The sequence below is a fragment of the Plecotus auritus genome (genome assembly GCF_963455305.1).
Source record: "Plecotus auritus genome assembly, chromosome: 4".
NCBI lineage: Eukaryota > Metazoa > Chordata > Mammalia > Chiroptera > Vespertilionidae > Plecotus > Plecotus auritus.
Window position 1 is genome coordinate 77,729,803 of NC_137775.1, and position 23,239 is coordinate 77,753,041.

A 23,239-nucleotide genomic window follows, 5' to 3' on the forward strand; every position below is an offset into this window, starting at 1 on the left:
GGAAAGGCGCCAGCAGGCTTATTAAATGAACAATGGTGGTGGCTACACACCAATGGACTTGGACGCTCCACTCCTCAGGACCCATCTCCGGTATCAGGCTGCATCCTCCCCCATGGCCAGCAGCCAGCCTGTAAAGCTTCTGCATTGAACAGCCGTGGTGAGCAGGACTTCTGGGATTCTGTTCATTTTACTAAATTGTGTTCAAGTCTGAAGAAGAGAACTGTAAAATGTTCAGAGAGGGGACTGAGGCGGTGGTGGAAGAGGGGATCATTTTCCCCAAGTCTGTTCTCTCCCAAACTATTCCTTTGTGGAGTGCAAGGGTTTTATTAACTTTGGATTTAGGAGATAAGCGTTTGAAATCAAGCTCAGAATTTTCTGCCATTACCACTCTTAGGGTTTTGTTACATGCGTGTTCATTCTTTCTGGTGTTTTAGCCAGATATATGCATCTTCAAATCACTAGAATGAGACATACACAGCAGCAACCCTTCATGTGGCATTCCCTGTGACTGACAGGAGTGTCCGGTTTGCATCCTGCTACTCATCTTAGAACATTCTCATCTTCCTTCAGTTACCCCAAGCCCAAATCAAATAAACCACCACCATCAATCTGTGATGTTTTAAAATAGCATGCTTTCCACCTATTTTTTTAAGAGCTCAAAGTATAGTTGCGTGATACTGTTTTTCTATAGCCCGGTAACCATAGGCCGCAGCCGAGTGAATGGTGTGTTCCAGTGCAGATCTAATCCCAAATCCTTTTCAGATGTCAGGGAAATCAATGAATCACAAATGGCATGCATGGCTTGTACATGTAATAAACATTACTTCATAATAACCTTGGCTGAAACTGCTACACTACTTTTATTGTATTACTACATAAATATATAGCTTTACAAGATTTGTATTCGAAGAGGGGAGTGAGGAGGAGGCAGAAAACTAACAGCAATGGCAGGGGTTGCCCGGAAGCAAATAGCTAAAGATTAAAAAGGCTCTTCTAAAAGCATCTCTCTGCAACCCTGGCAGTTTCAGTGATGAAATCAACATGATGTTGAACATGTTCACTCTCAAAATTCCTTCCCAGAATGTATTGCACAGCCAGCAGATAGGAACATGAGGGAAACAAAGAAAGGCAAGGGGATCCCCGATCTTGCTCATTGATCCTGGAAAGGACAGCATGAAAAACACGTCTATCTACATCATTGTTTTTACTGAGTCCCACAAACTGATTCAGGGTTTGGAAGCTTGTGCTGTTCTGGGCCTTATTTTTTCCTGCGCAGATGTAGGTACACATGGTGAATAACAATAATCCCTGAGCTGTAAAACTGAAGTTGTAGCTTTTTCAGAATACATTCTGCACAAATTTGTTTCCAAGGCAATTGGAATTTTATACCTTAAATCTCAAGAACACGTAATAGAATCGTATTGATGGAGACTTCATCTTGGATGCAAACTTGGAGATCCTAAAATGTGATGTAGAATCCTTTATCAATAAAAGATCAGAATAAGCTTGTTAGATAAAATTGGAATATTTGTGGTAATATCTAAGCATGCCCCCTGTTTATAGCAAAGAATTTGTAATAGTGATACAGAAAAGGACAATTAGCCAGACTGGTGTTGCTCACTGCCTGAGCATTGATCCAGGAACCAAGAAGTCACAGGTTCCATTCCCAATCAGGGCACATGCCCGGGTTGCAGGTTTGATCCCCAATAGGAGGAATGCAGGAGGCAGCTGATCGATGATGATTCTCTCTCATTGATGTTTCTATCACTCTATTCCTCTCCCTTCCTTTCTCTCTAAAAATCAATGAAAACTTTTTTTTTAAGAAAAGACTAATTAAAAGGGGAAAAAAAGATGTGAAACTCTTCATGACAAAGAACTGTGGCTACTGGGTAACTAAAGAGTCTACCATGAATGTGGCTACTATGGTTTAAAACACAAGACACAGTTGCTCTGACCATGAATTAACTGTTAAGTGTGCAAGGAATGCAATGAAAAATAAGTTTTCAAACATTGCACAGTAAATTCTGACCATATGTCCAACAGCCTGCTTTTACCAAGCAGAGGTAACAAGAGGTCATGTGCAGAGAAGAAAAGTACAGGGACCTATGCCACAACCCAGTTTACACAATGCCCATCATCAATTTAAAATCAATCGATTTTTCTGTGAAAAGAATTCTTCAGAGGTTTCTGACACTCAAGATTCAACTTAATAAGTGGTATCTGGGGATATGGGTTATAGAGCCAGGAGAATCTTAACTGATTAGTATATAATTGTACGAAGAGTGTCTGTGGGCTATTCTTAGTTATATATACCTGATTTGTGCATATAAACACACAAAAATGTTAAGACTAATCAAGATAGTAAATGCCAAGTACTTTACCTTTTAATTCTCAAAGGACAAGTTTTACTTTCAAAATAAGATTTGCCTCCCCTTATGATCTCACACATGGCAATTACCACTTTAAGATTTCTCTGAACAGAGGGGTGAAAAAAAGCATTTGTAGAGCAAGATGAGCCCTGTTGTCTCCCCAACACATTCTCTGGGCTTCTCACTTTCCCATCCATGAGAAGTTTTCATTGATTTGTCATTGAGTGCTCCCTGGAGTCCCATGAAAGCATAGAAAATGCGACCATATGTTTCAGCCGTGCCCTTGGTCAGAGAGCAGCTGACACCTTCATTGTCCAGCCTTCAAGATTCTTTAGCACATTTTATGTCTTAGAGACAGAAGTTATTTTAAAGTGATTGACTGAAGCGGGGCTTCTGCAATTAGAACAGGTGTGATTTGCGTACACATCTGTTTGGTCATAAAATATTGGCAAGTAAGTGGAATATCCAGGTTCACAGCTGCTTTCCAAAAGCTCCACGCTGCAGTTAATACCCTTCTGATACAACGAGAGTAGGGAATAAAATATGCTCTCGTTGTGGACAGCAAAAATTAAATGATCTATGTCTTGCTTGTAATTTATCCTATATTTCTAAATTTTTAATAAAATTAGCTTATCTAAATTCATCGATTCTCATTTATTCCTTTCTTTTAAAATGCCCATTCTGTTTTCTTGTGGAACCCATTAGGCAGACATGAAATACTCAACAAAATAAACAATTTGAACCACACATAATGAAGTGGCTTCATCATTTCCTTAGAATAAACCTCTGAGGAATAAATACAATATTTCTTCTTAAGAGGGAAGAGTATCCCCAGAGAACACACACATGCACAAACATAGAACCAATTAGGCCATTCCAGATATTTGTTTCTCTTTTTTCTTCTTTTGTAAAGATAGATTTAATAAATATTGACCAATGTTGAGATGGAGGTTTCTAGGAATACTCTATTAATGTGTTCAGACAGCCAGACCTTCACATTTTAGTAGTATTATAACACATTCTCGAAGAAAATAAGTTTTAGCTCTGCTTCTGCAATTCCCCTTACACATTTATACGCAAATATTTTCTCAGGCCAGGAAACAAACCACCAAAGAAAAAATCATCCTGCCTTTCACACCAAGATGTAAGTTCCCCTTAGTTTCTCTCTCTGCAAGACCAGGATTTCCATTGAAATAGGTTGCTTATGGCAAGAATTCATATTCATTAGAAAATCGTGCCTTGAAGGTTATTTTCATTTGTTTGGCACCTCCCAGGGAACTTGACACATAAGCCATTTGATTTTAAGTAGCTTAAGGTGAAGAAAAATACCTAGCTAACAGTAGATCCCTCACATGCTATTCTTTCCCTAGACCCACTATAGATGTTTGTTACCAAACTCTCAGCCAGCTCACTGGTGGTCATCAAGACCCTAAATGAAATTATCAGGTGTTTCACATTATAATTCCCTAGCAGTTTTGAAGGTATGTAAAGCACTAAGCACAATGCCAAATGTAAATTATGCCTGGCAGACAATGTGGGCCAATGCCCAGACAGAATAATTGAAAGATAGGGCCCTACCAGCCCTCTTCCAAGGGCAACCTAATACTGTTGCCCAAGAGAAAGAGAGGAGGTTTTCAAAGGCTCACAGACACTAAGGCAGGAAAATGCAGACTGGAGAGAAGCTTATCTGCTCAAATGCCCCCCTCAGGCCTCCAATAGTGTAAGAACCAAGAACCCTCTGAAGATCTAGGTCAGTAACAATGGATTTCTCCTTTGGCAATTGCCCAGGAATACTGACCAGGACTGCATTAAGATTCACTATCCATGCTGTCCCAAGGACACACCACTGGAACGTTCTATAAGCCAAGTTCCATACCCAATGAGGTGACAGCCATCTCCCTCTACTCCCCAGCCAACTGAGAAGAGGCAACCTTTCCTTTAAGCCTGCTTCCATATGCCCCCTTAGGTAATCATTTGTTTTTTATGTCAACCCACTGAGCCTTGGCTGCTTACAGCTGCAGTTATAGTGTGTGAACCAATGTCAATCAGCCTTCACCTCATACTTTTTAAAAATGTATATATATTTTTATTATCTTTTTTTTTAGAGAGGAGAGGGAGAGAGAGAGAAACATCAATGTGAAAGTGAAACACCGATCAGCCGCTTTCTGCACACCGCCCCCCTTAATAGGAATCGAGCCTGCAACCCCAGCATGTGCCATGCCAGGAGTCGAAGCAGCAACCCTTTGGTTCAGGGGACAATGCCCAACCAACTGAGGCTCACAGACCAGGGCCTTCACCTCACTCTTGATTGGGCTCAAGAATATTATACTTGATATGTAGCTGACCTTCAGAAAGTCATGTCTTCCTAGACCACTGCCTATCTGCACAACTTTGATGTGGTCAAATATATCCACGAAAGCACATATGCTTCTCTACCAATCTTTCTGCTTCCACTATTTCCCCCAATGACCTCCTGATTAATCCATCTGTTACATATACAGAGATTCTCTGGTCTTTCCATGTGAAACTGGAATATGATTCAAGATCATCAATACCCATTATGTTTAATCAGAAGGTTTTCTAAAACAGCATGTAGTGACAACATTCAAAACAAACCCTGAGAGTTACTTAGGCATTACATTTAATGCTTTATCAAATGTTTTCCTATCCAGAGTCATTAGGCAGAACAGGTGATGCTGTGGTTCTAGCATTGAACCAACCTAAAAATATGAAACAGCTTGAACATATAAAACACAAAGACAGACATGAAGGAAGTTTTATTTTAAGATGAAGCTCTCTTAAAGTTCAGCACTCCTATTGCCTTTGTCAGCTATTTCCTTACCCAAATCAATCCAGTTCCTATCTTTTTAAACTCTTTAATGTCACCTTAATGATAACGACTCAGAGTTTGATGTCCAGCCCCAAACTTGCATGTGTATGTTCTATTGTACTAAATGCAACATGCCCACCATTATCTTCTTCAGAAAAACTAAGTGGAGAGCTCAGGGCTCTCTGCTTTCAGTTTCTTGTCCCTCATCTTTTCCATTATACCAATACATTTTAAATTTCCATAAAATATTTTTTTCAAGTTATCCTACTGCCTAACAGCCTCTAAAGATTTCTGTTTGCAAAATATGTGATATCTTTAGCTAAGATGTTCTATAATCGTTCTCTAAGGTACCTATTTCTGACTTCTCCCCAAGTTCTACCCTACATTCTAGACTACTTATTATTTTTCATTTTTTTGACATGTTAAATTCAGTCTCCATTCTAAGCTTTTGGTCACACAGTTCCTTTCCCATAGAATACCTTTTCTTTCATTTCTAGCCAATTTCTGCCCAACTTCTACTTTTTTTTTAATATATTTTATTGATTTTTTTTACAGATAGGAAGGGAGAGGGATAGAGAGTTAGAAACATCAATGAGAGAGAAACATCGATCAGCTGCCTCCTGCACACCCCCTACTGGGGATGTGCCCGCAACCAAGGTACATACCCTTGACCGGAATTGAACCTGGGACCTTTCATTCTGCAGGTCGATGCTCTATCCACTGAACCAGACCAGCTAGGGCTCTGCCCAACTTTTAAAAAGCAGCTCATTTAACATAAACAGAATCTTTCTGACCATTGCTGGCTTTATTAACTTTCCTCTATCTAGACCGCTCATTTGGGCCATTTACATATTAGTATCCATTGTTAGATAAATGTTTATGTGTATGATTTATATTTCTAACTATAATGGTTCTTCCTAGAGAACAGGAAGTATTCCTCACATTTCCCCCTTAGCATTGAGCATAGTAGGTACTTTATAAATACTTTTAGAAGATGAACAAGTGAGCCAATGTGCAGTTTGATTTTTCATGGAGTAAAGAACTGTGAAGAGATCAGAACAGGAGTTTAAGCTGAGGCAGGTATGCAGGATTCCTGTTAAAGCTTAAATTCCCTTGCTAAATGTCCGTGTGAACTGTGAATCCTTAAATGCATTGTAAAAGCCAATCAAATGTAAAATTAATTCACAAAAGAAAAAAAAGTGAGAATAAAGATATAACAAAGCACCAGTTTCAATCTAACATGTTTGAAAAAAACATGTTTGGCTCATATATACCAGGGCACTATTCCTGATGGTATATATAGGAAGGAAATAAACAACTGCCCGTGACCAAAATAAAAATCCCAGAAGGACAGCAGATAAATAAACAATGTTTGTTACATGCATTTCCATGTAAAAAGTTTAAGGCTAGTAGAGGCTGGGTGGAAGGGGGATGAAGGGAGGGGAGGAAATGGGGAACATCTATAATACTGTCAACAATATTTGTTGACAGTATTATAGATGTTCCCCATTTATATATATATATACACACTGGTGGCCCGGTGCACGAAATTCGTGCATGGGGTGTGTCCCTCAGCCCAGCCTTCACCCTCTCTAAGCTGGGACCCCTCGGGGATGTCCAAATGCCTGTTTAGGCACAATTCCACAGGCATTCAGACATCCCTCTCGCAATCCAGGACCACTGGCTCCTAACTGCTCATCTGCCTACCTGCCTAATCGCCTCTAACCACTCTGTATGCCGGCCTGCTCACCCCCAACTGCCCCCCACTGCTGGCCTGCTTGCCCCCAACTGCCCCACTGCCAGCCTGATTGTCCCCAACTGCCCCCCACTGCCAGCCTACTCGCTCCCAACTGCCCCCCCCCCAACTGGCCTGATCATCCCCAATTGCCCTCCCCTTCTGGCCTGATTGCCCCTAACCGCCTTTGCCTCAGCCCCTCCACCATGGCCCCTCACCATGGCTTTGTCCAGAAGGATGTCTGGAAGGTCTCCCAGAAGGTCTCCCAGTCTAATTTAGCATATTACCCTTTTATTAGTATAGATATTTTTAAAATGTAGGGTTAGTGTATAGGGGCAATAATAGTCCAGTCATCCTGGCATGTAAATATGAAAATTGAAAGGAAAGTGATATCTGTAAAATATAAACTATTTTAAACACTTAGTCATTTGAGAAATATGTTGTTAAATAGCACTTAATAAAAATAAAAACTATTTTAAACACTTCAGTCATGTTGTTAAAATGCGCTTAATAAAAATAAAAATAAAAAAACTGTGCTTACTATGTACAAAGCCCTGTGAATTCTCATTTAAATCTTCTCAACAAGTCTACGAATTAGATATCATTATTCTCATTTTACACCTGAGGAAACAAGCCAGACAGGCTAGGTAACTTGCCCCAAAACACGCAGCAGTAGGGGGCAGAGCAGCCAATAGGAGGAGAGCAGGATATGGATCCAGCCATCCCACTGCACTTGGGGAACAAGCCCGTGTTGGTTCCCTTTGTCCAGGCAGGTGGTACTAATAATTATGGTGACATCTTGACATCTTGATCCATGATGATTTGTGGTTGAAGACGAATCCTTGCTAACACAGAGGAACAGAAGACTGTCATTTCAAAGTATTAAATCGGCTAGAATCTGTTCTAACACTCACTTTATTGTTCATTGCAGCATCATTACCACCTTATTCAGTAGATCTGAAGGACTTCCAGCTGCTTCACCAGTTAATGAACTGGGTTAAGAAATAGAAAGTGTCCCTACTGATATTTTAATCCCGGCTGAAATGTGAGAGAAAAATAGCAGGTATAAAAAGAAGAAAAACAAAATTTTTGAAAGGTCTGTTTTCTCTGATAAAGTGTAATACAATGAACTTTCTTAAGCCAAGAGCCTGAAAAGAAAATTTTAAAGTATTGGAAGAACCATATTTGAGGGTCAGTTGCTGTATAAAGCTCACAGAAATTGAATCTTACACATCCTAGGTGTGACTGGAGTTCATTTATTCATGGATTTATGTCTTCATCTGCTGAGTAAAGAGACAGATGGTTTCTACTTACATCATTTATTCCTTAATGTACTTGTATATTTATTTTTACATTTGTCTTAAATTATAAATAATTCAAAATAATTACATGATCTATAAATATCCCTATATATCAAAATGATGATTTAATGACTTGATGGTGAATGTTTTATTTGTGTTTTATCCCTTTACCATTTTAATTTTGAAAAATTGTGAAGCTATAAGAAATTGAAAGAATAGTTCAGTGAACACCATGCATTCTTCACCTAGATCCAGTTGCTAACATCACAGACACATACCCTTTTTGACAAACCATTTGAAAGTAAGGTATAGATATCATGACAACTCACCACTAATTACATGCCATACATCTCTTAAGAAGAACATTCTCTTACATAATCTTTACCATACACAAGAAATTTAACATTGGAATACAGTCCATGTTCAAATTTCACCAATTATCCACAAAGATGTTCTTTATGGCTGTGCTTTTTAAAGCCAAGATCCAATCAAGGATCCCACATCTCATTTAGTTGTCGTGTCTCTCGAGTCCTCTTTAACTTAGACTGTACCCTGCCGTTTGTGTGTCTGTTTTTTTATGACACTGACATTTGTGAAGAGTCCAGGTCTTGGGAAATTTTCTACAATATGGATTTGTCTGATTGTCTCCTTGTCATTTTTTTTATAGTCAATCTGCTATTACTGTCAATATTTGTTTTTTGATGTTCCTATTGTCTCAAATTTAGTCAGTCAAGTAGTGTTCCTGTGTTCTTTTGACATTTTCCCATAATTCTTTCTGCACTTTCTTGCTTTCTGAACCAACATGCTTCAGGTTTCTTATGTTCTCTCAGTGCAAGTCCTGGAATTACGCAATGTTCCAAAGAGTCCTGGTTCCTTTTAGTGAGAAAGGTATTTAGAAACTAATATCTCAGTGCCTGCAAGGGGTAGTCACTGTGTCTTCGCCCTTTCAGTGGACAACCTTAGGAAACAAAATATAAAATGTATAACTTTGCTAAAATATATGATACATTTGAAACTTATTAGTTTGAATATGGACTTTATTTTCTCCTTTTCAAGATTATCCAATTATTCCAACATCACTTTAAAGTCGATCTTTTCCACAGCAATTTAATATACAGCTTTATCATTTACTTATTTTCTATATTTACGTGGGTCTAATTTTTGTACATATTTGGGTATTTCTGAACTTTCTATCTTTTGCAATGATCTAGCCATTCATGTCTCAGTTTCATAGTTTTTAAGACAATTTTATTTTATTGTGGTAAAAACACTTAGCATGAGACCTACCCTGTTAACTTTTTTTTATCCTCACCCGAGGATATGTTTATTGATTTTTTTAAGAGAGAGAGAAACATCAATGTGAGAAAGAAACATCGACGGGTTGTCTCCCACACATGCCCAACCAGGTATTGAACCTGAAACCTAGGTATGCACCTTGATTGGGAATAGAACTCCCAACCTTTTGGTGTTTGGGATGAAGTTTCAACCAATCGACCCACCCAACCAGGGCTACCCTCTTAACTTTTTAAGTGTACATTGCATTATGGTTGACTATAGGTACAACGTTATACATCATATTTCTGAAAATTATTCATCTTGCTTAATTAGAACTTAATGCCAGTTCACTAGTAACTTCCCAGTTTCCCCTACCCTGGGCCCTTGGTAACCACCACTCTTTAATTCCATGAATTTGATTATATAGTATTTGGAATCATGCAGCGTTTGTTGTTCTGTGACTGTTGATTTCATTTAGCATGATGTCCTCAAGTTTCATTCATGTTGTCCCATATTGCAGAATTTCCTCCTCCTTCTTCTTCTTCTTTTTTTTCTTAATTCTCAACCAAGGATACTTTTCCATTGATTTTTAGGGAGAGTGGAAGAGAGAGGAAAAGACAGAGAGAAACATCAATGTGAGAGAAACACATTGATTGGTTGCCTCTTGCACAAGCCCCAACTAGGGCCTGGGCCAGGAGGAACCTGCAACCAAGGTACATGCCCTTGACCAGAATCGAACCCAGGACCCTTTAGTTTGCAGGCCATCAGTCTATCCATTGAGTGAAACTAGCTAGGGCAATTTCCTTCTTTTTTAAGGCTGAATGGTATTTCACTGTGTGTATATAACTACATTTTCTTTACTCATCCGTCATGGACATTTAAATTGCTTTTCTATCTTGACTATTGTGAATAGTGCTGCAATGAACATAAGAATGCTAAAATCTCTTCAAAGTTTTAATTTCAATTATTTTGAATACATGCCCAGAAGTAAGAGTACCGCATCATTTGGAACCACTATTTTTAATTTTTTGCAGAACTTCCATATTGTCTTTCCATAATGGTTGCACCATTTTGCATTCCACAACAATGTACAAGAGTTCCAATTTTCCACATCCTTGCCAACATTTGTTATCTTTTTGATAATGGTTACCTGACAGATGTGAGATGTCAGTATCACAGTCTTTTAATGACAGAAGTTTAGAATATGTTTTAACATACAATCAATAATTCTCTTCACACCATTCTTATTTTTTAGGATCTTTGGTGCATATTTACTTTTTCCACATGAATATTTTTACATTTCATTTTTAAATAATTTCAAATTTATATAAAAGTTGCTGAAATAACACAATCTCCTCCATATACTTCATCCATAACAAAATTAGGCATGTGGCAAGTTTGCTGCTTCAAACCTTTAACATACTTTAATGGCTCTGAGCTGAAAGAGTTCTGAATGACAGCTTATTCGGACTCTGATCAAGTTATCAGATCAATACTCAGAGTCCTCAGGAACTTTTATTTCATTCTTAGGTGAATCTAAAAATAATTAAAAGTTGAGACCATGATATGTCAATGTTAAAGAGAATTAATTTTTAACCATTTACTAAGGCCACTTTAGATAAATTATGTCCATATTGGTACATTACCTTTTAATCCGGTTCCATGTGCTCCTGTTTTTTAATGTAATAAATATAATGTACCTCTTAATTTGAATTTTTATTAATCATATAAAATATTTCTCTGGATTTATGTTATAATCTATATGATTATCATTTTAGAAGATTGAAAATATTCTGAATTGTGTCAACACTTATTACATTATTACCTATCACTGGACACAAAGTTTTGTTCCATGTTGTTTATCCCATAGCAACATCACCTCTTCACCTCTTCACATCCCCAGTGAAGGTAACTGTTATCCTAAATTTGTTTCTGTCACCCACATATTTTTTTTTTGCTACAAGTATAGAAATGTATGAATTGCTAACCAGTATTCAGCATTGTTTTAAATGTTTCAAAGCTTTATAGGACTGACATATATTATATGGATATCTCTATGACTTACACTTTTCATTCAAAATTATATTGTAAGAACACATGGGTGGATATACATTGCTCTATTCCTTAATTTTCACTGCAGAATACCATTCTACTATTTAATTACCATTACTAATTTATTTATACATTTTTTTCTTATCACACATTTAGGTTATTTATCATTTTTGCTATTACAAATGCTATCATTCTTGTAAATACATCCTTGTATCCTGTGTGGGAGCTTCTCTAAAGTTTAAATGTAGAAGTAGATTGATGACCCATAGGATATTGTAGCTTAAATATTATTTATTGCTATATAATTGCCCAAAGTAGTTGTTCCATTTTATTCTCCCAGCGTAGGTCTGGTAGTCTAATAATAGGTGCCATTGTTTGAATGCTTGTGTCCCTTCAAAATTCACATATTGAAATCTAACCCCCAAAGGCAATGATATTACTAAGTGAGGTCTTTGAGAGGTGCTTAAATTATGAGAGTAAAGCCCTCATGAAGGAAATTAGTGCCTTATATATATAAAAAAAGGGGGGGGGGCGCTCCAGAGAGAGCCCTTGTCATTTCTGTCATGTTAGGATACAAGAAGTCTGTGACCTGGAAGAGGGCCTACATCTGACCATCCTGATACCCAGATCTCAAACCTCCCAGCCTCTAGAACTGTGAGCAAAACATTTCTGCTGTTTATAAGCCATCCAGTCTGTGATACTGTGTTATAGCAGCCCAAACAGGTGGAGACAATAGGTATCTTCTGACTTGCAATAGTTGCGTGTCTGACAGACATTTCATTTTGGTTTTACATTATAATCTCCTAAGCACTAGTAAAGTTAAGCATTTATTGGCTACTTATGATCCCTCTTCTGCAAATTACATTTATTTTCCCTATTTTGGGGCCTTTTCTGATGAATATAAAAGAATTATTTTACCTTTTCTTCCCCAGAGTCCAGTTGGAGACAAACAAGTGTCTTTTTTGCCTCCCTTTTGCTATACAATGGAAATGCCTAGCATAGTCTTTTTTCACTGAAAATCTACCACAAGAAACTGCTTTATTCAGAAGCTGCAACTCCATCCTGCACAAGCCCAGGGCCTTGTCTCCCACCCACTATTCCCAGTCTTTGCTCTGAGCAAATGCCCTCAGAGCATTCTTGGACATGCTTAACATTCTGGTTTCCTAATTCTTTTTGGCCCCTAAGAATATTTCTTATTTTCTTGCCAGTTAAACTATGCCTTCTAAATGGATGTTTGTTATATTTTATCCCGCAAAGGTTTTTTTATATCTAATGTTTTATTTTTGTGGAAGTACTTTATATATGGTATACCATCTAGTGGATGTACCATAATATAATTAACCATTTCCCTGTTGGTGCACATTTAGATTGTTTTAAATTTTTCAGTATTAACAGAAAAGTTGCAATAAACATTCCTGTGAACATATTATGCCTACATGAAAGTACTCTGTTGTATAAAGTCTAAATTTCTAGAAACGGACTTGATGTTTCAAATTGTTATGTGCATTTTTAGTTTGCTCACCAAAAAGTTGCATAAATTTACATTTTCATGAACATTGGGTGACAGTGACTGTGTTTCCAGAGCCTTAACAATGCTAAATCTTATCAGTCTTTATTAAGCATTTATATTTCTTCTTCCTCATCTGAATTGGCTATTCATATGCTTTGCCTGCTTTTTTATTATTGAATTATTTGTGTTTTGTTTCCCTATTACTTTGAAAGGTGGTTTTATCATTTAGTGTTATTCCTTTCTTTTCCTCCAACTTTATTCATAATATCTTTCTCATACAGAAGTTTCAAACTTATATGAATTCAAGTATGACACTTTTACCTTTATTTCTTTTCATTCTCCCAAGATTATAGAATTATCACCCTTATCACACACATTGAAAGAAATTTCAATACTCTAGGTTTTAGAAACCCATTCAGAAATTATTTTTGTGTAATATGAAGCAACTATCAATGTGTTTAAATCAATAACTAATTGCTCCAACATCATTTAACTGTTTCCCTCATTGACTTAAAATCATATATACAATACATATGAATGTATGTCTATGTGTGATAGAGAATTTTTTACTCTACTCCTCTAATCTATTTGCCTTTCCTAAGCCAATACCATGCTGTCTTGATTATTGTGACTTTATAATATATTTTGATATCTGGTGGGGTAAAATCCCAATCAAAAAATAATAAACTTACAAAACAGGAAAAGAAGGAAGATTGATTTTTAATTCAAGCAAAAAAATAAATTGGAGGAAAGAAAAAGAGGAGCCTCCTTTCAAAATTCTCTTGGCTATTATTGTGCCTGTTCAGATGAATTTTGGAATTATTATTTTGTCAACATCCTCTCAAAGGAATTTTATTTTCTTATTTCCTGAACAGACACACTACCTTAATCAAATTGGGTGCTTAAAGGACCCTTTATAATTCAATTAGAAGTCCTGAAAATTGAGGTCTAGTGAAGAAATAAAACGTAATAACAAAATCACAATCCCTTTTTGTTCAAATGCTCAATAAACATGATCTCACATCTTCTTTTTATCAACCTAGGTAGGGATGTTTTGTTAAACTCATTTATCAGTGAAGAAATGGAAGTTTAGGGAGCTTTCTCAGAGGAGAGGCCACCCAGCTGGAAAGGCAGTGAAGTGGGATTAACGGTGACTCTCAAACTAGAACACTGAACGCCTATAATCTCTCTCATCTCTGCGCAGTGATTCCCAAAGTGCTGCCCCTAGACAGCAGCATCAGAATCTCCTGGGAACTTGTTAGATATGCAAATTTCCTGGCCTCCCCCCGGACCTACCAAATCAGAAATGTGGGGGATGGAGTCCAGCAATCTGAGTTATAAAAGCCCTCCAGATGTTCTGATGCAGGTAAAAGGTGAGACGCACTGATCAAGATCTGAAGACTGGGGAGTAGTGAGAGGGAACAAGGAATATTGTGTTTGTGGGGGCGGGGAGGAGACAGAAAAGAACAGCACTCACAGATATGAATGAGAAGAAATGTTAGAGATGTTTGAGTTTTTTTATTAAGTGACTATTATGTTGGTGACTAGTGGCCCAGTGCAAAAGGGGATTAATTAGAGGAAATATTTTAATATTGCTATTTGCCCTTTCTCTATAATAGAAGTGTCAGAGATGAAAGAAAATTAGTAAAATGTATATGAAGATCTTCCTCCTGTTATAGTCTGGGGCTCACCACGGGACCCAGAGTCAAGTCCCCGCCCACCCATGTGCGCCTCAAAATCATGTGAGACCCAGACCTGGCTGGCCCCCTCCCCACTGGGCTAGATCCAGACCTGGCCGGTCCCACCCTTGTCAAGCCCTGCTGGGCAGGGAGCGCAGCCTCAGGTCCCCCAGCCTGGGCCAGGGCAGAGGACGTGCCTTGAGGTCCCCTGTCAAGCTTTGCCGGGTTGGGGGCATAGCCTCAGGTGCCCCAGTCCAGCGCCGGGGCAGAAGATGTGGCCTCAGGTCCCCTGGCCCGGTGCCTGAGGTCTCCCGTCGAGCCCCACTGGGCGGGGGGGCATGGCCTAAGGTCCCCGGCCTGGCGCCGGGGTGAGGGGCGCGGCCTGAGGTCTCCCAGCCTGGCACCAGGGGGAGGGGTGCAGCCTGAGGTCCCCTGTCAAGCCTCACTGGGGGCGGAGGGGGGGGGGCACCCTCAGGTCCCTGCTATTGCTCATTAAGGCTTGTTACAGGAACTTGGCCTCTGCTGTGGGTGCAGCTATCTTGTGTTATGGAAGCCCCACCTCTGCTGTGGGTGCCGCCATATTTGTGGCGGAGTGACGGTCTATTTGCATATTCCCTCTTTATTATATAGGATAATCTGTACAAGGCTCCCGGGCAAAGGTAAAATAAAAAGTGCTTAGCTATAAAGCGGTCCCTCCTACTTTTCAGTTCAGAAACACTGAGAAGCCATTGAACTAGATAAACATCCAAGGTGTATCATGAGATCTGCAGTTGAGAAATCATTAGCAAACCTTTTCGAAGACCCAAATGCCAGCCCATATGAATGTTGATCTCCTTCAAAGGACAGACAGAAACAGGTCTGGGACCTGAGTGAGGAAGAAGTTGGGAAAAACCCCGAGAAGCGAAAACGTTGACAGATACAGAAAAGCAGGGAAACTATTGAGAAAGACCAGCATACAGCAGCAGAGCAGCTAGAAGGCTGAGGAGAAGGAGTGAGGGCCCAGGGAAGGAGTGAGGGCCGCCAGCGTGGACCTCGGGGAGGCTGGGCCGGCAGCACCATCTGGGGTGGTGAGGTGAGCCATATGCCCTGTGCATTTGGGGCCTTCCACAACCGCCTCTGTGATTAAAGGAGAACAAAAAAAATAACTTTTTCATTATTATTTTTTAATTTGATACATTTACCATTATTTGCAGCAACACACAGTTTGGCCAAATTCTCATTTAGTGAAATTAGCACATAGAACCAGCTGGGTTTGCCCATGCAAAAAGGACTTGGCGGGTTCAGGTGTTTAGCCTCTTTGTAAGAATTACCTATTAATTAAGCGATTAAAGATAATTAGCCTTTTGGTTGGGTATCCTGTCAGAATTAGGGATAAATTCTTGGAGAAGAACGACAGTTAAAGGCACAGGATTGGACTGAATACCTTTGAAATATTCCTGGGTCTTTTATTTGGTAGTGAGGTGCTTGCTTGGCTAAGGAAAATTCAGCACACGTGATTTTCGAAATAACCCTCTAAACAGGAAGACTGTTACTGTAGCATATCTTTGCCACCCTCTTGGAATTTAGAGCAGCATTTTCAAGGTTTATTATTTGTATTGGTTTTAATAGGATTCTTTTATGAACCAGTTTAATGAGGACTATACAATTATTGCTTCCTGAAAACACTGCTGTAATATCAGACTCCGTGCTGTGAGGCTTCTTTCAGTAAAAGTGTGTGTGATCTGAATGGAAAGGAAAAAGAACTATTAAATAGCCATTTCTTTCCTGTACTGTATCACCCATTCTGTCTGCCAGTGTGGGTGACTGTGGATAATATATGCAAATATTCCATCTTTCTGGTTTGATAAAGCCACTGCACGTAAAAAGAAAATGTATTTAAATCTTAAAATCCATATGATGTGACACATCAGATAAGCACTCTTTCAAACTAAGACCTCCTCTATTTCCTTTGACAAATCAGAAAGGATTGGGCTGAAGTATTCTAAACCTCTGGGATGATTAATTAGAGAGGGAGCCCCAGGCAAAGCTCAAGCATTCAAAATCAAACAGGCACATTTAATATGTAGAACTCAATCTGGAGTTTTAAACTGGGTCTAGCATCTCCGAGCATGTGCCCCAAGGTGAGACTCAGAGACTCTGCTAAAGAAATGAGACTGATACACGGAGGGAAGAACCTAAAACCATGAATTCACTTTTAATCACTACTCAGGAGAATCTTTGTAAATGCTTGATCAAACAAGCCAGCATTCTACTGGAGGTGAGCGTGTTACTCACCTTTTATGCCTATTTAATTACAAGCTATGAAAGCTCTCAAGAGCTCATGTACACAGTAGATAATATTTCATTTTTAGGAATGATGACTGGGAACGTTTAAAACCAGTTTGGGAAGTTCTAGAATAAGGCCACCATTGATATAATGGTTGGGGTAGGGGGAGCACTTGTATGCCGATCAAATAAAGACCATCCTTATACTTTCCTAATTATCAATATGTAATATTCAGACTCTGAATTCTTATATAGATGGAAGAATTTTAACCCATTGTCACCCAAACATTTGTTATTTGATACTGGACAATTTCCTATATGATGTAATATGCACCTCATGAAAGAATTTCATTAACATCCTTGGAGGCCTTTCTCCCTTTGCCCTTTCAGTCTGACACAGATTAGCATTTTCCTATGAGAGAATGACATGATACAGAAAATACAGAACAAATAACACTTCCTTTGAACAAAGACTACACAAGGACTATGTCTGCAGTAGTTGTACTGATGGGAATAAGTTATTCTGAGTTCTGCAAAGGCAAAGCACCATGCCTCAGCCAGCATTAAGAAATAGCTTGTGGGGAGTAAAGAGAGGGAGTGAGGCAGCTTGAGACACCCCATCCCTCCTCCACCTACCTACCCCATCCTTATGCTTTGATTTTTAACTGTTGTCATTTTCTTAACCTTAGATGAAGTCCTCTGCCAAGGCAACCTCAAGACAAGTCTCTAGCCTCCCACCTCTTTCCAACTAGACTGCCACCTGCCTTCTCCAGAGAATTTCTGGCACTGGTATCAAATAAATGGTAAGTATTGTTGGGCTTTTCTTATTTGTTATTATTATTATTATTACAGTTATTACTGTAATTGTTCCCAGGTGAAGTGAGGAATCTCAGAACTTCCTGTGCAGTTCTTTCCCTCCTATTGAGCTGGAGATTACCACCTCATTATGCCAATTTCTTATTCATCACCAAAGGGATGCATTGGCATGGGAGTCTTTTAATTAAAATATTTTTTATAACAGCCTGATGATGTGGTTAATATGATTATAACACTTAATTGAAGTGGGGGGGGGGGGACTTAGACAAATAGATGTCATGGATTTCCCTAAAGTTTACCTCAAGTTAGAATGTATATGTCCTGACTTTCTCACTAGTAGTCAAGCTAGTTATAAAGTAAACAAACAAACAAACAAACACTGCCACCCAAGGAAGTGTTTATCCTAGGGCAAGACAAACTGATATAAATAAACTTACCTTATTAGCTTATGGGAGCACTGCACCTTAGCACTCATTCAGCAGCTATTAGACAGTTTCATTGCTATTGAACAACCTTAGCAAGGAGAAATGCCCTGTCATCAAGAATGTGGCCCAATCACACAGCAGTAAAAAGATACCAGGCCCAGGGTCTGTGAGACTTTCAATGATAAACAAAACCTTTAAACACTCCAATATGTTTTTGTTTTTCCCATCACTAAAGCAATTTCTGCTAATTACTCATTGGACCTGTTAACACCTGCTACAAACACCCCTTCAGGTACTAGGTTAAGAGATTCTTATAACCCATTCATTCATCCACCTCTGGGAAGCGGATCTTAATCAAATTTATATTCCTGAGTTCATTCTTTTCTTTCACTACTTAGTCCAGCTACAATAGGAGCAACCAGCCAATCTCATTAAAGGCATTAGTTTGTCAAAATGTTCAAACTTATCATATACAGTCCCCAAACCCTTGCTTCTTATAAGCAGTTGATTAGGAGTATTCAATGATAGTACTTTCAGTGTCTTTATTGCCAGATCAAGCATGAATTATCACTGATGTCTTCACTGCTAGAAACAGTTGTTAACATCTTTAAAACTAATCAGATTAGTTTGCATGCATATGGGCCTTGTATGCTTATGGGACTTGTATGCATGCATATGGGCCTAACCAATGGACACAGACAACAAGGGGGTGAGGGCATGAGTGAGTGGGATAGGGGGATAATGGGGGAATAAGGATACATATGTAACACCTTAATCAATAAAAAAATTTTAAAAAATAAAAATAAAAAAACTAATCAGATTAGAGAGCCAAATCTGGAAACCCCAGAATCGATCCAGAAAACTCACCCTTAAAATTCTATTCCCATGCCGGGCCAGCATGGCTCAGTGGTTGAGCATTGACCCAGGAACCAAGAGGTCACCAGTAAGATTCTGGCAGGGCATATGCCCAGGTTATGGGCTCCATCCCCAGTAGGGGGTGTGCAGGTGGCAGCCAATCAATAATGTTTCTCTCTCATCAATGTTTCTATCTCTCTCCCTTTCTCTTTCTCTAAAAACCAATAAAAAATATTTTGAAAAATAAAATAAAATTCTGTTCCTCCAGAACCACTCTTGCTACCAAAATCTATATTAATCAATATTCTACAAAGAAACAGAACCAATAATAGATTGATAGTAAGATAGATTTATTATAAAGAATTGATTCACATAATTATGGAAGCTGACAAGTCCCAAGATTTACAGTCAGCAAGCTGGGAACCCAGAAAGTCAATGGTTTAATTCCAAGTCCAAGTCTGAAGGCAGAGACTGATATCGCAGCTTCAAGACAGTCAGGCAATGAGAGCAAGTTCTCTTATTCTGTCTTTTGTTCAATTCAGGCCTTCAGGGATTAGAAGAGGCTCACTAATATTGGGAAAACAAATCTGCTTTGCCCAGTCTACCAATATAAATGTTCATCTTACCTGGAAACACTCTCATAGACTCGCCTATACTAATGTTAAATATCTGGGCACCCGGTGGTCTAGCCAAGTTGATGTATAAAATTAACCATCAAAAAACCTTTTAGGTTCCTCCCAGTAAGTTTAGAGTTTACCAAAGTTTTAGATTGAATTAAAATCAAGTTAAGCAATAATTCTGAGTGCCAAATGGGTGATGTGCAGAATTAGGAACCAACACTTCTGTGCAGATTATATAACAATGTTACCTTTCACCTGAGGTTTACCAGGTATATCACCTCTGTTCAACTGTGTATCTACTCAAATAACACCCTGAAATAGCAGAAGATGTGCCTCTAACAAGAAGCTGGTAGCAGCCAGTTTTACTCTAAATGCATCTTTCTTTACTTGGCATTATCTGGTGACTAATTCTCTTCCTCACCATTCTAGAAGTTCCTTGAATACCTTACTCAATTTAATCACCTTTAAATTTCCAGTATCCTACAAATTGGCATGCACTACATGCAAAATTAAATAAATTGTTTCACAACTCATAGATATATAGAGCATGGGTGTATATACAGTCATTCACTGCATAACTACATTTCAGTCAACAATGAAACACATATTAGTATATGACAGTGATCCCATAAGGTTTTATAATGAACTAGAGTCCCGGTGCACGAAATTCATGCACTTGGATGGGGGGTCCCTCAGCCCAGCCTGCCCCTCTTGTAGTCCGGGAGCCCTCGGGGGATGTCACAGGGAGTGGGCCTAAGCTGGCAGTTGGACATTTTTACCAGGTGTACCAGTTAATAATGCGGGTTTTTTTCAATAGATGGAGTTACACATACGTTGATATATAGGCGATTTGATATGAAGTTTTAATTCATTACTTTATTTTTAGAAAAGTGCTGCTGAAAGTTATTGTATGCTTCAGGAAGCTTATGGTGAACATGCTCCATCTCAAGATACTGGTGAACACTGGTTTAAACACTTTAAAAGTGATGATTTCGATGTGAAAGACAAAGAACATCCAGGTCAACTGAAAAAGTTTGAAGACCAACAATTACAAGCATTATTGGATGAAGATGCGTGTCAAACTCAAAAACAACTTGCAGAAAGAATAAACATTGCTCAGCAAACAATTTCCAATCATTTACACGCAATGGGAAAGGTTTTAAAGGAAGGAAAATGGGTGCCACATCAACTGAACAAAAGACAAATGGAAAACTGAAGTCATCAGTAAAATGTTGCTTCAACATCATGAAAGAAAGTCTTTTTTGCATTGAATTGTGACTGGCAATGAAAAGTGGATTTATTTGGAGAATCCCAAATGCACAAAATCATGGGTTGATCCAGGTCAACCATCAACATCGACTGCAAGGCCAAATCGCTTTGGAAAGAAGACAATGCTCTGCCTTTGATGGGATCAGGAAGGTGTGGTGTATTATGAGCTTCTAAAACCAGGTGAAACCATTAATACTGATCGTTACTGACAACAAATAATCAATTTGAACCACGCTTTGATCATAAAATGACCAGAATGTGCCAAAAGACACGACAAAGTAATTTTGCTTCATGATGATGCACCATCACACACTTCAAAACCAGTTAAAGGCATGTTAAAAGATCTTGCCCACCCTCTGTATTCACCAGACCTTGCTCCTTCAGATTACCACTTGTTCTGATGGATGGCACACGCACTTTCTGAGCAGCACTTCAAAATGTATGAAGAAGTGGAAAATTGGGTCTCTGAATGGTTTGCCTTAAAACAAGAAAAGTTTGGGATGGTATCCACAAATTACCTGAAAGATAGGGGAAATGTGTAGCTAGCGATGGACATTACTTTGAATAAAGCACTTTTGATGTTTCTCTTGAAATTATCGTGTCTTCTTTGGATTACAAAATCCGAATTATTAACTGGTACTCCTGGTAGTGCTGCAATGGAGGCAGGAGAGGCTTCCGCCACCACCACTGCACTCACCAGCCATGAGCCTGGCTTCTGGCTGAGCCGCACTCCCCGTAGGAGTGCACTGACCAACAGGGGGCAGCTCCTGCATTGAGTGTCTGCCCCCTGGTGGTCAGTGTGCATCATAGTGACCAGTTGTTCCGCCATCAGGCCAAAACCAGCTCTCTGACATCCCCTGAGGGGTCCCGGATTGCAAGAGGCTACAGGCCAGGCCAAGGGACCCTACCGGTGCACAATCGAGGCCAGGGAGGGACACAGGAGGTTGGCCAGCTGGAGAGGGACCACAGGAGGGCTCCAGGGTGTGTCCAGCCCGTCTCGCTCAGTCCAATCAGCCTGAGCAACCCCAGCAGCAAGCTAACCTTCCAATCGGTGTATCTGCCCCCAGGTGGTCAGTGTACATCATAGCGACTGGTTGACTGTCTGCCCCCTGGTGGTCAGTGCATGTCATAGTGAGCAGTTGAGCAGCCTTAGCATATCATTAGCATATTATGCTTTGATTTGTTGAACGGCTGACCAGATGACCAGACACTTAGCATATTAGGCTTTTATTATATAGGATTATAATCAAAAGATTTGCCATCTATACTAATGAAAGCCTAGGTGGCCCTCACGTCCTCACACAATGCCCTCACGTCAGCACAAGATGGCCACCCCCATGTTGTCACAAGATGACCACCACAAGATGGCCGGCAGGGGAGGGCAATTGGGGGTGACCAGGCCAGCAGGGGAGGGCAGTTGGGAGCAATCAGGCCAGCAGGGGAGCAGTTAGGCATCAATCAGGTTGGCACGGGAGCAGTTAGGGGCAATCAGGCAGGCAGGCAGGCAACTGGTTAGGAGCCAGCAGTCCTGGATTATGAGAGGGATGTCCAACTGTGGGTTTAGGCCCAATCCCACAGGGGTTGGATATCCCTTGAGGGGTCCCAGATTGGAGAGGGTGCAGACTGGGTTGATGGACACCCCTCCCCTGGTGCACAAATTTTGTGCACCGGGCCTCTAGTGTTAAAATAAAAGGCTGGACCTGGCCAGATGGAAATATACTGCTGGCTATGAGTGATTTAAATAGATGAGAAGGTTCACCTGCCCTGTGCCCTAGGGCCAGCCAGGAGAGGCTGGGGAGGAGGGGAGCCCTCCCCCAACCCCTTCTACACATCATTGCATACAAACTCACTTTCTTTCCTCAGTTTCTCTTTATAGCTCCTGTCCCTTCCCTCCTTTCTCCCTCCATCTTTCCTCTCTCCCTCTCTTTCCTGCCCCCCTCCCTGTTATTATTTCTCTTCTCATGCTTTATCTCTGGTTCTCTTTCTACCTCTCCTCTTCCTTTCTCTCCCCTTCTCTTCCTTCCCTCTCTCTCTTCCTCTCTCCCTCCTCTTGATTTCTACTCTCCCTCCCTTGGTGTCTCCCTCTCCCTGGAGTTCAGGCACAAACACACACATATTTTATCTTTTATACTGACTGCATTTTTACTGTATATGTTTAGATACACAATTACTTACCATTGTGTTACAACTGTAGTATTCAGTGTAGTAACATGCTGTATAGGCTTGTAGCCTAGGAGC